We start from the raw sequence: 13,671 nt of genomic DNA on the forward strand, positions 1-13,671 counted from the left end.
ATCTTTTGCTGTGCAGAAGCTTTTGAGTTTGTTGTAGTCCCATGTGTTCATTTTCTTCCTATTTATATTGCCTTAGGTGATGTATCAGTGAAAATTCTGCTGCGTATGATGTCTGAAATTTTGTTGCCTACATTTTCTCCGGGATTGTCATGGATTCATGAGTCACATTAATGTCTTTTATAAATTTTGAGTTTATTATTGTGTAGGGTGTAAGTTGATGGTCTAGTTTCACTTTTCTGCATGTAGCTGTCCAATTTTCTCAACACTGTTTATTAAAGAGGCTGTCACTCCATTGTTTGCTCTTGCCTTCTCTGTCAAATATTAATTGAACATAGTGTCTTGGGTCCATTTCTGGGTTCTCTATTCTGTTTCACTGGTCTATATGCCTGTTCTTGTGCCAGTACCAGGCTGTTTTGATTACAGTGGCTTTGTAGTGTAACCTGAAATCTGGTAACGTGATCCCTCCAACTTTTTCTTCTTTTTTAAGATTGCTGTGGCTATTTGAGGTCTTTTTTGGTTCCATATGAATTTTTGAAGTACTTGTTCTAATTCTGTGAAGTATGTCGTTGGTGTTTTCATGGGGATTCCATTGAATCTATAGATTGCTTGGGGGTAGTATGGACATTTTAATGATGTTAATTCTTTCAATCCATGAACAGGGTATGTGCTTCCACTTTTTTATATCTCCCTCTATTTCTTTTTTTAATGACCTGCAGTTTTCTGCAAATAGGTCCTTTATTTCTTTGGTTAAGTTTATTCCTAGGTATCTTATTATTATTATTTTTTTTGCTGCAATGGTAAATGGGATTGTTTTCTTAGTTTCTCTTTCTGTGAGTTCATCATTGGTGTATAATAATGCCATCTATTTCTTGACGTTAATTTTGTATCCTTCTACTTTGCCACATTTATTTATTAAGTCTCATAAATTTTTGATGGAGTCTTGGGGTTTTTTTACGTATAGTATCATGTCATCTGCGAATAATGACAGTTTCACTTCCTCCTTTCCAATTTGGATCCCTTTTATTTTTTCTTCCTGTCTGATTGCTGTGGCTAAGACTTCCAAAACTATGTTAAATAAGAGTGGCGAAAATGGGCATCCTTGCCTTGTTCCTGTTCTTAAGAAAAATGCTTTTAGATTCTGCCCATTGAGTATGACGTTGGCTGTAGGGCTTTCTTATATGGCCTTTATTATGTCTAGATATGGTCCCTCTATTCCCACATTATGAGCATTTTTATCAGAAATGGATGCTGGATTTTGTTGAAGGCTTTTTCAGCATCTATTGATATGATCATGTGGTTTTTATTCTTCATTTAATTATGTGATGTATCACGTTTATTGATTTGTGAATATTGTACCAGCCTTGCATCCCTGGGATGAATCCCACTTGGTCATGTTGGATAATTTTTTTGGTATATTGCTGGATCTCATGTGCTAGTATTTTGTTCAGGATTTTGGCGTCTATGTTCATCAGGGATATTGGCCTGTAGTTTTCTTTCTTTGTAGTGTCTTTTTCTGGTTTTGGAATTAGAATTATGCTGGCTTCCTAAAACGAGTTTGAAAGTCTTCCTTCTTCTTGAATGTTTTGAAATAGTTTGAGGAGAATGGGTGTTAGTTCTTCTTTGAATGTTGGGTAAAACTCCCCTGTGAAGCCATCTGGGCCTGGGCTTTTGTTTGCTGGGAGAGGCTTGATTACATCTTCAATTTCTTTTGTTGTTATTGGTCTGTTCATGTTTTTTATCTCTTCCTGGTCCAGTTTTGGGAAACTATGTGTTTCTAGAAATTTTTCCATTTCGCTTAGATTGTCGAATTTGTTGCCATATAATTGTTCATAATAGTTGTTAACGATCTTTTGTATTTCTGTGGTGTCAGTTGTTACTTCTCCTCTTTCATTTCTGATTTTGTGTATTTGGGTTCTCACTCTTTGTTTCTTCGTGAGTCTAGCTAAGGGTGCATCAATCTTGTTTACCTTTTTGAAAAAACAGCTCTTTGTTTCATTGATCCTTTGAATTGTTTTTTGGACTCTATGTCATTTATTTCTACTCTGATCTTTACTATTTTCTTCCTTCTACTTGCTCTGGGGTTTTCTTTTTGTTTGCTCTCTAGTTCTTTAAGTTGTGATGTTAGATAGTCTATTAGAGATTTTTCTTGTTTATTGAGGTAGGCCTGTAGTGCTATGAACTTCCCACTCAGAACTGCTTTCGCTGCATCCCATAGATTTTGTGTTGTTGTGTCTTCATTCTCATTCGTTTTCAGGAATTTTTTAATTGCTTCCTTGATCTCCTTGGGAACCCATTCATTGTTTAATAACGTGCTATTTAGCTTCCATGTGTTCATATGTCTTTGTATGTTCTTCTTGCAATTGATTTCTAGTTTCATGCCATTGTGATGTGAGAAGATGCTTGATATGTCTTCTTGAACTAGTAGAGACTTAGTTTGTGTCCTAACATGTGGTCTATCTTTGAGAATGTCCCATGTGCTCTTGAGAAGAATGTGAATTCTGTAGTTTTGGGATGTAATTCTCTGTAGCTATCTATTAAATCCATTTGGTCTAGTGCTTCATTTATAGTCTCTGTTTCCTTGCTAATTTTTTATCTAGAGGATCTATACAGTGATGTCAACGGGGTGTTGATGTCCCCTGCTATGACTGTATTGCTATCGTTTTTTTCTTTGAAGTCCTCCAGGAGATTTTAAATATATTTTGATGCTTCTATATTGGGTGCATATATGTTTATCAAGGTTATATCTTCCTGTTGGATAGATCCTTTCAATATTATGTAGTGGCCTTCTTTGTCTCTAGTTATGACCTTCATTTTGAAATATATTTTATCAGATATGAGTGTTGCTACCACAGCTTTTTTTTTTTTTCTTTCCGTTTGCTTGGAAGATTTTTTTCCATCCCTTCACTTTCAACCTATGTGAGTCTTTTGTTGTGAGGTGGGTCTCCTGTAAACAACACATATATGAGTCATGCTTTCTTATCCAATCAGCTACTCTGTCTTTTTATCAGAGCATTCAGTCCATTTACACTTAAGGTTATTATTGATATGTACTTATTTATTGCCATTTTTGTTTAGTGTGGTTATATTTTTCTTCCTATTTCTCCTGCTAATTACAGCAGTCCTTTTAACATTTCTTGCAGTGTTGGTTTGGTGGTAATGTATTCCCTTAGCCTTTTTTTGGTCTGGGAAGCTCTTTATTTGACCTTCTATTTTGAATTATAGCCTTGTTGGGTAGAGTAATCTTGGATTCAGATTCTTGTTTTTCATTACCTTGATTAACTCATGCCATTCCCTTCTGGCCTGTAGTGTGTCTGTTCAGAAGTCAGCTGAGAGCCTTATGGGGTTTCCTTTGTAGGTAACCTGTTGCTTCTCTCTTCCTGCTTTTAGGATTGTCTCTTTGGCTTGAATTTTTGGCACTTTGATTACTATGTGTCTTGGTGTGGGCTTGTTTGTGTTCTTCTTACTTGAGGCTCTCGGTGCTTCTTGAACTTGAATACCTTCTTTCTTCACCAAATTAGGGAAGTTTTCTGTCACTATTTCTTCAAATATATTCTCTAATTTTCCTCTTCTTCAGGGACACCTATGATGCGAATGTTATTATGTTTCCAGTTGTTCCACCGTTCTGTTAAGCTTTTTTCCTGTTTTTTAATTATATTTTCCTTTTGTTTTACTGATTGGTTGATTTTTTTCTACCCTATCTTCTAATTTACTGATCCGGTCCTCAGCTTCCTCTACTCTGCTCTTTAGACTTTCCAATGTGTTTTTTATTTCTGACATGTCATTCTTCATTTCTTCCTGGTGGTTTTTAATTTCCAACTGGTTGATTTTCAACATTTCTATGTCTTTACTCATGGTGCTCATGTCCTTACACATGCTGTTGTGCTTTCTCAAGATCATGGCTCTGAATTATAGTTCTGTTTACTTGCTTAACTGCACCTAATTTATCTCATCTTCAGTAGAGATCTCTTGTTCTTTCAGTTGGCTTTTATTTCTGTTTTTTCATTATTTTGGCTATCACAGTGGGCTTTGGAGTCTGCCAAATTTTCCCCGTGGGTATTGGTGTTCTGCTGTTTGTGGCTCCTTCTCCTGGGTTTGGATGAGGCAGGGAGTCCCACTTTAAACACCACTGTCAAGTCTTAACTTTCCTGGTTAGAGTTGGTAGCCCAGGGAATGGTAGTTATCCTCTAGCTTTTTTGCCTGGAGGCTATTAGTAGAGGTCACCTTAAGAACCCTGGTTTCTGCCCTGGCCAGTTTGGCTCAGCGGTTGAGTGTTGGCCTGCGGACCAGAGTCCTTGGTTCAGTTCCCGCTAGGGGCACATACTACAAAAAAAAAAGAACCTTGGTTTCTGAGTTGACAGAAAAACTCCCTCAGGTGCTCAGTGTAAGAGGATTTCCAGAGTGTGGGGCAGATGCTGTTTGTTAATGGGCCTCAATTAGCATTTCAATGGCCACTGGGTGGGGTTGAATCTCCAAGGCAGGGGCCACCACCTCTCCCCAGGGCCCTGGGAAGGAGTAAGATGACCACAGTCTTGCTTGGCTACACTCAGCGAAATCTCTGAGCACCCTCTAAATCCCGAGTGTCCCCACTCAGATCCAGTCCAGTCTGCCCTCCCTCTGCCAGAGCCCAAGGTGAGTGGCTGCTGCCAATTTAGCCTCTGTCCGGGCTCTGCGCCATGCAGCCGCCTGGGACTTGAACCCGAGGGCGCTGCTCCCAGCTAAGGGTGGCTGAGGCTGCGGCAGCTCCCAGCGCAGGGCATAGCACCCAGCCGAGGCAGCTGCTGGTCCCAGCTGAGGCCACAGAACCCAGAAGAGGGCGCAGCTTTCAGCTGAGGCCGCTGGTCCCAGCCGAGGTCTCAGGACCCAGCCGAGGCAGCCGCAGGTCCCAGCCAAGGCGGCCGCAGGTCCCAGCCGAGGCGGCTGGTCCCAGCCGAGGCCGCAGCAGGTCCATGGGCTCCCGGCCCCCTCTCACGTCTTTGTAATCCTACCAGGATTGTGTCAGTGTCCCTGGTTATGTGGTCCTCCAAGCTGCCTTTTGGTTGCCCCTTCCTGACGATCTGTCTTTATTTTCATTGTAATTCTAGTTTGGTCCTGGGAGATTCACTCCGCCGCTATAAAGGCATTTTTAATAAAATATTTTTTTAAAAAGTCCAGCCAGTGTGCCTCAGTGAATTGAATGATATCCCATGGACTGAGAGGTCCTGGGTTCAATTCCTGGTCAGGGCACATGCTCGAGTTGTGGGCTTGATTCCCTTTAGGGAGTGTGCAGGAGGCAGTCAATCAATGTTTCTCTCTCACATCAATGTTTCTATCTCTCCTTCTCTCCTCCTCTCTTTCAAAAAAAATCAATATAAACATATTTAAAAAAAGAGGATATTAAATTAATAACCTAACATTATACTGAAAAGAAGAGCAAACTAAACACAAATCTAGAAGAAAAAAGAAAATAATAAAAATTAAATCAGAGATAAATAAAGAATAAAAAATCAACAAAACCAAAAGTTGTTTCTTCGTAAACATCAGTACAAACCTGTGGCTAGACTAAGAAAAAGAGATAGAAGACTCAAATCATTAAAATCAGAAATTAAATAGGGATGTCACTACTAATTATACAGAAATAAAAATGATTGTAAGACAATACTATGAATGTTTATATGCCAATAGATCGGATAACCTAGATGAAGTAGAAAAATTCCTAGAAGCACACAATCTAACAAAACTATATTATGAAAAAATAGAAAATCTGAATAGATCTATATTAAAGAGATTGAATCAGTAATCAAAACTTCCCAACAAAGAAATGCCCTGGACCAGATGACTTCACTGGTAAATTCTGCGAATACCAATCCTTCCCAAACTCTGCTAAAAATATTGAAGAAGAAGGAATGCTTTCTAACTCATTGTATGAGGCCAACATTACCCAGATATCAAAACCAAACAAAGACATTACAAAAAAGGAAATTTATAGACTAATATCCCTGATGGACATTGATGTAAATATCCCCCCCCCCCCACCCAAGAACACTAGCAAACTGACAGCAGTATATTTAAAAAGACTAAACACTGACTAAATGAGGCTTATTTCTGGAATGCAAACATGGTTTAATATATGAAAATCAATCAATGTAACATACCACATTAATAGAGTAAAGGAAAAATCTACATGATTACCTCAACTGATACAGTAAAAGCATTTGACATTTAGAACACCCTTTATTGATTAAAAAAAACTTAGTGTATTAGAAATAGAAGGAAACTTCCTCAACACAATAAAGGCTGTATATGAAAAACCCATAGTTAACATAAAATTTAATGGTGAAAGACTGAACATTTTTCTTCTAAGATCCAGAACAAGACAAAGATGGCTACTTTGTCACTTCTATTCAAATAGTACTAAAGTCTTAGCCTAAGCAATTAGGCAAGAAAAAAAATAGGTATCTAAATTGGAAAGGAAGAAGTAGAATTATATTTATTCACAGATAACATGGTTTTATATGTAGAAATCCCTGAAGATTCCATATACAATAAAACAGAGCTAATGAATTCAGTAAAGTTGCAAGATTCAAAATTAATGTACAAAGGTCAGTTGCATTTCTATGCATGAACAATGAGCAATTCAAGAAAGGAATTAAGAAAACAATTTCACTTACAATAGCATCAAAAATAATAAAATACCTAGGAATAGATTTAATGGAGGAGGAGACTGGAAACTCAAAACATTGCCAAAAAAATTAAAGACATAAATGGAAAAACATCTCCTGTTTATGAACTGGAAGCGTTGATATTATTAAGGTGACAATATTAGCCAAAGTAATCTGAAGATTCTATGTAATCCCTATCAAAATCAAAATGGCATTCTTTTCAAAAATAGAAAAACCAATCCTAACATTCAGATGTAATCACAAGGGACCCAGAATACCCAGAATAATCTTGAAAAAGAAGAAGAAAAATGGAGCTCTCAAATGCTCTGATTTCAAAACTTACTTTAAGCCTCCAGTAATTAAAGAAGTGTGGTTCTTTCTGACACAAGGGCAGACCAATAAAGAGTCCAGAAGTAACCCTTCATATCTAGGGTCAATGATTTCCTACAAGGGTATCAAGTTCACAACAAATGATGATAAGACTATTGGGGAAAAGGACAGTCTTTTCAACAAATGCTGCTGAGAAAATTTGATATCCACATGCAAGAAAATGAAATTGTAACATTATACTATACCATTTATAAAAATTAAGTCAAAATTAATTAAAGACCTAAAAGTAAGAACTATAATAAAGATTCTTATAAGAATACATAGGAGATGGGGGGGAAAAGGAGGGGAACATTTGTAATACTCTCAACAATAAAGATTTTTTAAAAAATAGGGGAGAATCTTCATGACCTTGGGTTTGGCAATAATCTCTTGGATGTGACATCAAAAACATAGAAAAGCAGCCCCAGCTGGTGTGGCTCAGTGGATTGAGTGTCGTCTGGTGCACCAAAAGTTCACTGGTTCAATTCCAGTAGGGAGCATGCAGAAGGCAGCTGGTCAATGTTTCTCTCTTATCAACATTTCTTTCCCTCTCTCATTTCCTCTTTCTCTAAAATCAATAAAAAACATTTTTAGAAAATATAGAAAAATAGAATTAAAAGTAGATAAATTGGATGTTATCAAAATTTAAAACTTTTATACATCATAAAATGATGTCCAACATCACTAGTAATTAGAAAAATGTAAATTAAAACCACAGTGAAGTACCACTTCAAACACATTAAGACAGCTATTTTGAAAAAATATAAAAAAAAAATAATGTGTTGGCAAGGATGTGTAGAAATTGGAACCATTGTACAGCCCTCATGCATTGTTGGTGGGTATGTGAAATGGTGTAGCCATGATGGAAAACAATATAAAAAGTTAAATAGAGAATTACCATATAATCCAGCAATACCACTTCCAGGTATATATCCAAAAGAATTAAAAGCAGAGAGTCAAATACTTGTTCAACACTGTTCTTAGAAGCATTATTAACAATAGCTAACAGGTGGAACAATCTAAATGTCCATTGACAGATGAATGAATAGACAAATTCAATCTTAAAAAGAAATGAAATTGTGATACATGCTAAAATATGGATGGATCTTGAAATATTATGCTGCATTAAAAAAGCCAGATGTGCTCTAGCTGGTTTGGCTCAGCTGTTAGAGGGTCGGCCTACAGACCAGAGAGTCCTGGGTTCGGTTCCCACTAAGGGTACGTACCTCAGTTGCAGTTTGTCCCCGGCCCTGGTTGGGTCATGCAGGTGGCAGCCACTCGATGTTTCTCTCTCTCCCTCCCACTCAATCTGAACAAAAAAACTAAAAAATGAGGATAAAAAAAAAAGTCAGATGTACAAAAATCTAATGTTGTACAACTCTGCTTATATGAGATTCTTAGAGTTTCTGTTTGAGACGATGATAAGTTTCTAGAAATAGATAAGGATGGTGTTTGCAAAACACTTCGTGTCATTCTTATTTACCACAACAAAAAGATAAAATATGAGCTAGTGGGGTTGAGAAGCAATGCTGAATGAAATTTGTCAGAGTATGCACTCTGAGTACTACTCTCAACATAGAATAGACACTGCTGATAAAGTGAGAGACCTAAGGAATAGAGTTAAGAAAAGTAGACAAAATGTAATTGTAATAGCCAGTTTAAAAGGATTAGAAAGAAAATGATAGCACGGCCGGTGTGGTTCAGTGGTTTAGTGTCAACCCATGCACCAAGAGGTCTCTGGTTAGATTCCCGGTCAGGGCACATGACCAGGTTGTGGGCCAAGTCCTCAGTGGGGAATATGCAGGAGGCAGCCAGTCAATGTTCTCTCTCATCGAAGTTTCTGTCTCTCTCTCCCTCTCCCCTCCTCTCTCTTTACAAAATCAATGAAGTCCTTCCCAGGAGCTCGCCTGCACATTTCCCTTCTCCCTCTTCTCCCCCACATCCCCAAAATCTTTAACGAGTAAAGAAAATGATAGATGTGAAAAATAGGCAGAGAAAATTCAATATACACATAATTGATGTCCTTAAAAAAGAAAACTAAAGTAATAGAACAGAAAATATATTTACAGATTTAATTTAAGAAATGTTTCAGAAATAAAAGAAGTATGATTGTACAAAATAAATGGACACATCATGTCCAAGAAAAAATTGACTCAAAAACATATTCAAGTGATATTATTGGAGTTAAAAGATAAAGGGACTCTACTTTAGGCAAGCATGCAAAGTAATTAAGTAACTAAAAGGGAAAATTGGCTGCCTTCAGGTCTCCATAGCTATTTACTATTAGAAGATATGTAAGCAAAGTCTATAAGATCCTCATGGAAAGAAAATACAGTATGACCAAAAAAATGTATACCCAGCTCAACTGTGCTTTAGGTACAAAGCCAACACAAAAATATTTTTGAGTGTGCAAGAACTCAGGAAATACAGCATGGTACTCTACTTAATAAAGTAATTTCCCATGAGGGTATGAGTTAACAATTCTGAGACTACTCTACAAGTATACTGAAATTGAACAATTAAATAAATGGATGGTGGGTGATGGGAGCCAGGTTTCTCACTCTTGGATTGGGAATTTACAGATAAACAAGGGGAGGAGACAAGAATGATCCATGTGGTAATGGATTAGAATTAGAGACATCACATTTAACTTAATATAGGTTCAAATGGTTATATATAGAGAAATATTTATAGCTATGTGTATGTACACAGGTTAATATATACACATATGTTTATTTGGTCTGCCATCTGACAGGGACTAAATGAAACAATGCTCCAGTGGCAACAAGCACACATAGGGCCCAAGTCTTAGTTTTTAATACCATTCTTCAATAAGAGGAACCAGGGATCCTTGGAGACATGGCTAATTCTAGGACTTGGACTGGAATTATACAAGATGAGCCTGGCACATCTTATAGTGCCAGAAAGTAAGAAAGTGTGAAGAAAGAAAGCCCACATTGATTGCGATATCTCAAAGGGTATAGGAGCCAACAAAAAAGGGCTCCCAGTGGCCAAAGCTGAAGCAATTTGAGCAACAAAATAAAGTCATATTGCATTACAATTCAAATATAAAATAAGTATCACAAATGTAAACTGATATAAATAAACGATTGAATTAAATAACAAATGGGGAATAGAAGAGACAAATCTCCTGTGCAGAATTCCAAATTAATTATGCAGCTTCTCCACTGAATTCAGTAATCAATCCCGGTGCCAGAGAAAAAACTCTGTTGGAATTACTCAAAGTCTATTGTCTCCAACATGTCACCTTTCTAAAATTCTAAGGAATTTTAAAGAGAGGTTTGACTGTAATTTTTTTTTTTTTTACTTATATACTGATGGCTGACTTTAGAACCTAAGCCTGAAGAAGATGGGACCCCATTTATTAGCCACCTGTAGAGCCCACTACAGGGCCATACATGAGGCAGGGCTCCTCCATATTTGTTTTTTAAATAGTCATAATGGTGTATTATGGGGTGCCATATGGTGTGCTATTTCTACAATCATCGGGTGCTGAGAAAATGACATTTACAAAAAAAGTTGGTCACGGGCATCAATTCATCTGACACACTCCACCTCATTCCCAAACAAATCTCCCCTCCAAGCCTCCTCTTTCTTGCTCAGCTCTGCCCCATGCAACCTTCTAACTCATTGCCTTATGCTTCTGCCTTCACCTATTACAGTTGTGCCCACCATCTATTCCATTTTAACATACCAATGTGTTCCCATTAATACCTCCCACTAGAGTACTAATGATTAATATTCAGAGTGACTTGGAGACCAGCTCTCTTATAATAGCTGTGAGGACCAGGCCCTGGTTCAAACCCACAAAACACAAGCCAAATTACATACTCAGTGGTGAAGGCATTTTTCAAGTTCCACCCTCATATGAGTGAAGGTGGACCAAGCTTTATGTGGCCATGTTGATCAAACGTGGGGAGATGACTGTAATCCCCTCCGCTTAGTTTTCATTTCTTGATTCTTCTCCAAGACTTCTTTTTGATATTTCCTCTTATTTAGAAGAGGTTGAAGGGGGATTGGTATAGGGTAGAATGCTATTCTACAGTTTGGGGATTTATCCTATAGAAATAGGGAGTCACTGAGAGGTTTTTAAGAAAGTCGGCTTCGTATTTTTGTCTTAGAAAGCAAGTTCAATCTGTGGCAGTGGCTATGTCTCCCAGTGATTTTACATGAGAAGAATTATCAGTCCTGGCCAGTTTGGCTCAGTGGTTGGAGCATTGGCCTATGGTCCAGAGAGACCTGGGTTCGGTTCCTGCTAAGGGCACGTACCTTGGTTGCGGTTTGTCCCCTGGTTGGTCGTGCGGGTGGCAGCCACTCATTGTGTCCCTTTCACGTCGATGTTTCTCTCTCTCTCACTCTCCCTCCCACTCTATCTGAACAAAAAAATGGAAAAATATCCTCAGGTGAGAAAAAAAAGAATTATCATACAAGCAATCAATTTCAAAAGGACTTCAACTTTTGAAAACAACTCAGTGAGGATGAAGTTCCTAGACCTCCAGTGCACCTGTTCCTAGACCTCCAGTGCACAGTTTGAGCAGATTTGCTTCTAAGGCTTCCTGTTTTAATGTCAGAAGTCCATTCAAGGGAACATCCCCATGAATGGACTGTTACCTCGGAAACCTACTTAGAGTCTCTGTCCATTTCTCTGTTCTTTTCTGTTTATCTCTCTTTCCTCCCCCAACCATATATCTCCTCATATCGCCCTCCCTCTCTTGCTTGTCTCTCCCCTGCCTTTTTAAAATTTATTTTCACCCGAGGACATTTTTCCATTTATTTGTTCAGATAGAGCGGGAGGGAGAGAGAGGAAGGAGAGAGAGAAACATCGATGTCAAAGGGACACATTGAGTAGCTGCCTCCTGCATGACCCAACCAGGGCCGGGGACAAACTGCAACTGAGGTATGTGCCCTTAGCCGGAGCCAAACCTGGGTCTCTCTGGACTGCAGGCCGATGCTCTAACCTCTGAGCCAAACCGTCCAGGGCTCTCCCCTCCCATATTTTAAGTAGTTAAAATATGGAATTGTGTATGAAATATGCACATTATCCTTGTATCTATTGACTAAAGATAAATGTTCTCTGTTATAAATCAGGCACGTTTAATCTTTTATGTCTTTTGAAAACAAAACTAAAAACCAATTAGGTTGCTCTATAACCTGTGGCCTCTGAGCACATTACTTACCCTTCTGTGCCTCAGTTTCCTCACCTAGAAAATGGGGATTCTAACAGAATGTATTTTATAGGGTTAGTTGAAGATGAAATAAATTGATACATTAAACAGCTCTATTTTTTTCACATTCTTTTAATAACTTGATTAAAATAGCCCTGGCCAGTTTGGCTCAGCGGTTAGAGAGTCGGCCTGCAGTTGTGAGAGACCAGGGTTCAGTTCCCACTAAGGGCGTGTACCTCGGTTGCAGTTTGTCCCCGGCCCTGGTTGGGTTGTGCGGGTGGCAGCCACTCGATGTGTCCCTTTCACGGGATCTTTCTCTCTCTCTCTCTCCCCTTCCCACTTTATCTGAAAAAGAAAATGGAAAAATGTCCTCAGGTGAGGATAAAAAAATAAATAAATAAATAAAAATAAAACCACCTTATGATTCAGCAATCCCTGGCTATATATCCAAAGGAAATTAAATTGGGATCTCAAAAAGGTATTTGCACTTCCATGTTTACTGCAGCATTATTGAAAATAACCAAGATGTAGAAATAACCTAAGTGTTCATTGACAGATGAGTGTATAAAGAAGTTGTGGTATATGTGTGTGTGTGTGTGTGTGTGTGTGTGTGTATATAATGAAATATTATTCAGCCATAAAAAGAAGGAAATCCTCCCATTTGCAACAACATGGATGAACCTGGAGGACATATGTTAAGTGAAACAAGACAGACACAGAAAGACAAATACTTCTTTTAAAAATTAATTTAATTTTATTTATTTATTTAGAGAAAGAGAAAGGGAGAGATAGAAACATCCATGTGAGAGAGAAACACTAATCTGCTGCCTCCTGCATGCCCCCTACTAGGGATCGAGCCTGTAACCTGGGCATGTGCCCTAACTGGGAATGGGACTGGGATCTTTCAGCCCATGGGACAACACTCAATATACTGAGCCACACTGGCTGGGTGACAAATACTTTTTTTTTTTTTTAATTAATTAATTTATTTTTGTTATAGATGTTTCTCCTTTTTCCCCCACTGATTCCCCCCTCCCCACCCTGTCCCCAGCTTTGTTGTCCATGTCCGTTGTTCATGCATACATGCATATAAGTTCTGTGGATTATCTCTCCTCCACCACCCCCTCTTCTGGGGATTGTCAGTCTGTACCCCACTTCCACGTCTCTGGGACTACCCCATTCCTCAGACTGTTATGTTCATTATATTCCACAAATAAGTGAGATCATATGATACTTGTCTTTCTCTGTTTGGCTTGTTTCACTTAGGGTAATACTTTCCAGGTCCCTCCATGTAGTCTCAAAGGATAACAAATCTTTCTTTCTTACAGGTGCATAGTACTCCATTGTGTATATGTACCACAGCTTTTCTATCCATTTGTCTACTGATGGACATTTGGGCTGTTTCCAGATCTTAACTATTGTAAATAGTGCTGCTATGAACATGGGGGTACATATACTTTTTATGTGTGGAATCTGAA

Source organism: Molossus molossus, unplaced genomic scaffold (genome assembly GCF_014108415.1).
Source record: "Molossus molossus isolate mMolMol1 unplaced genomic scaffold, mMolMol1.p scaffold_m16_p_6, whole genome shotgun sequence".
NCBI lineage: Eukaryota > Metazoa > Chordata > Mammalia > Chiroptera > Molossidae > Molossus > Molossus molossus.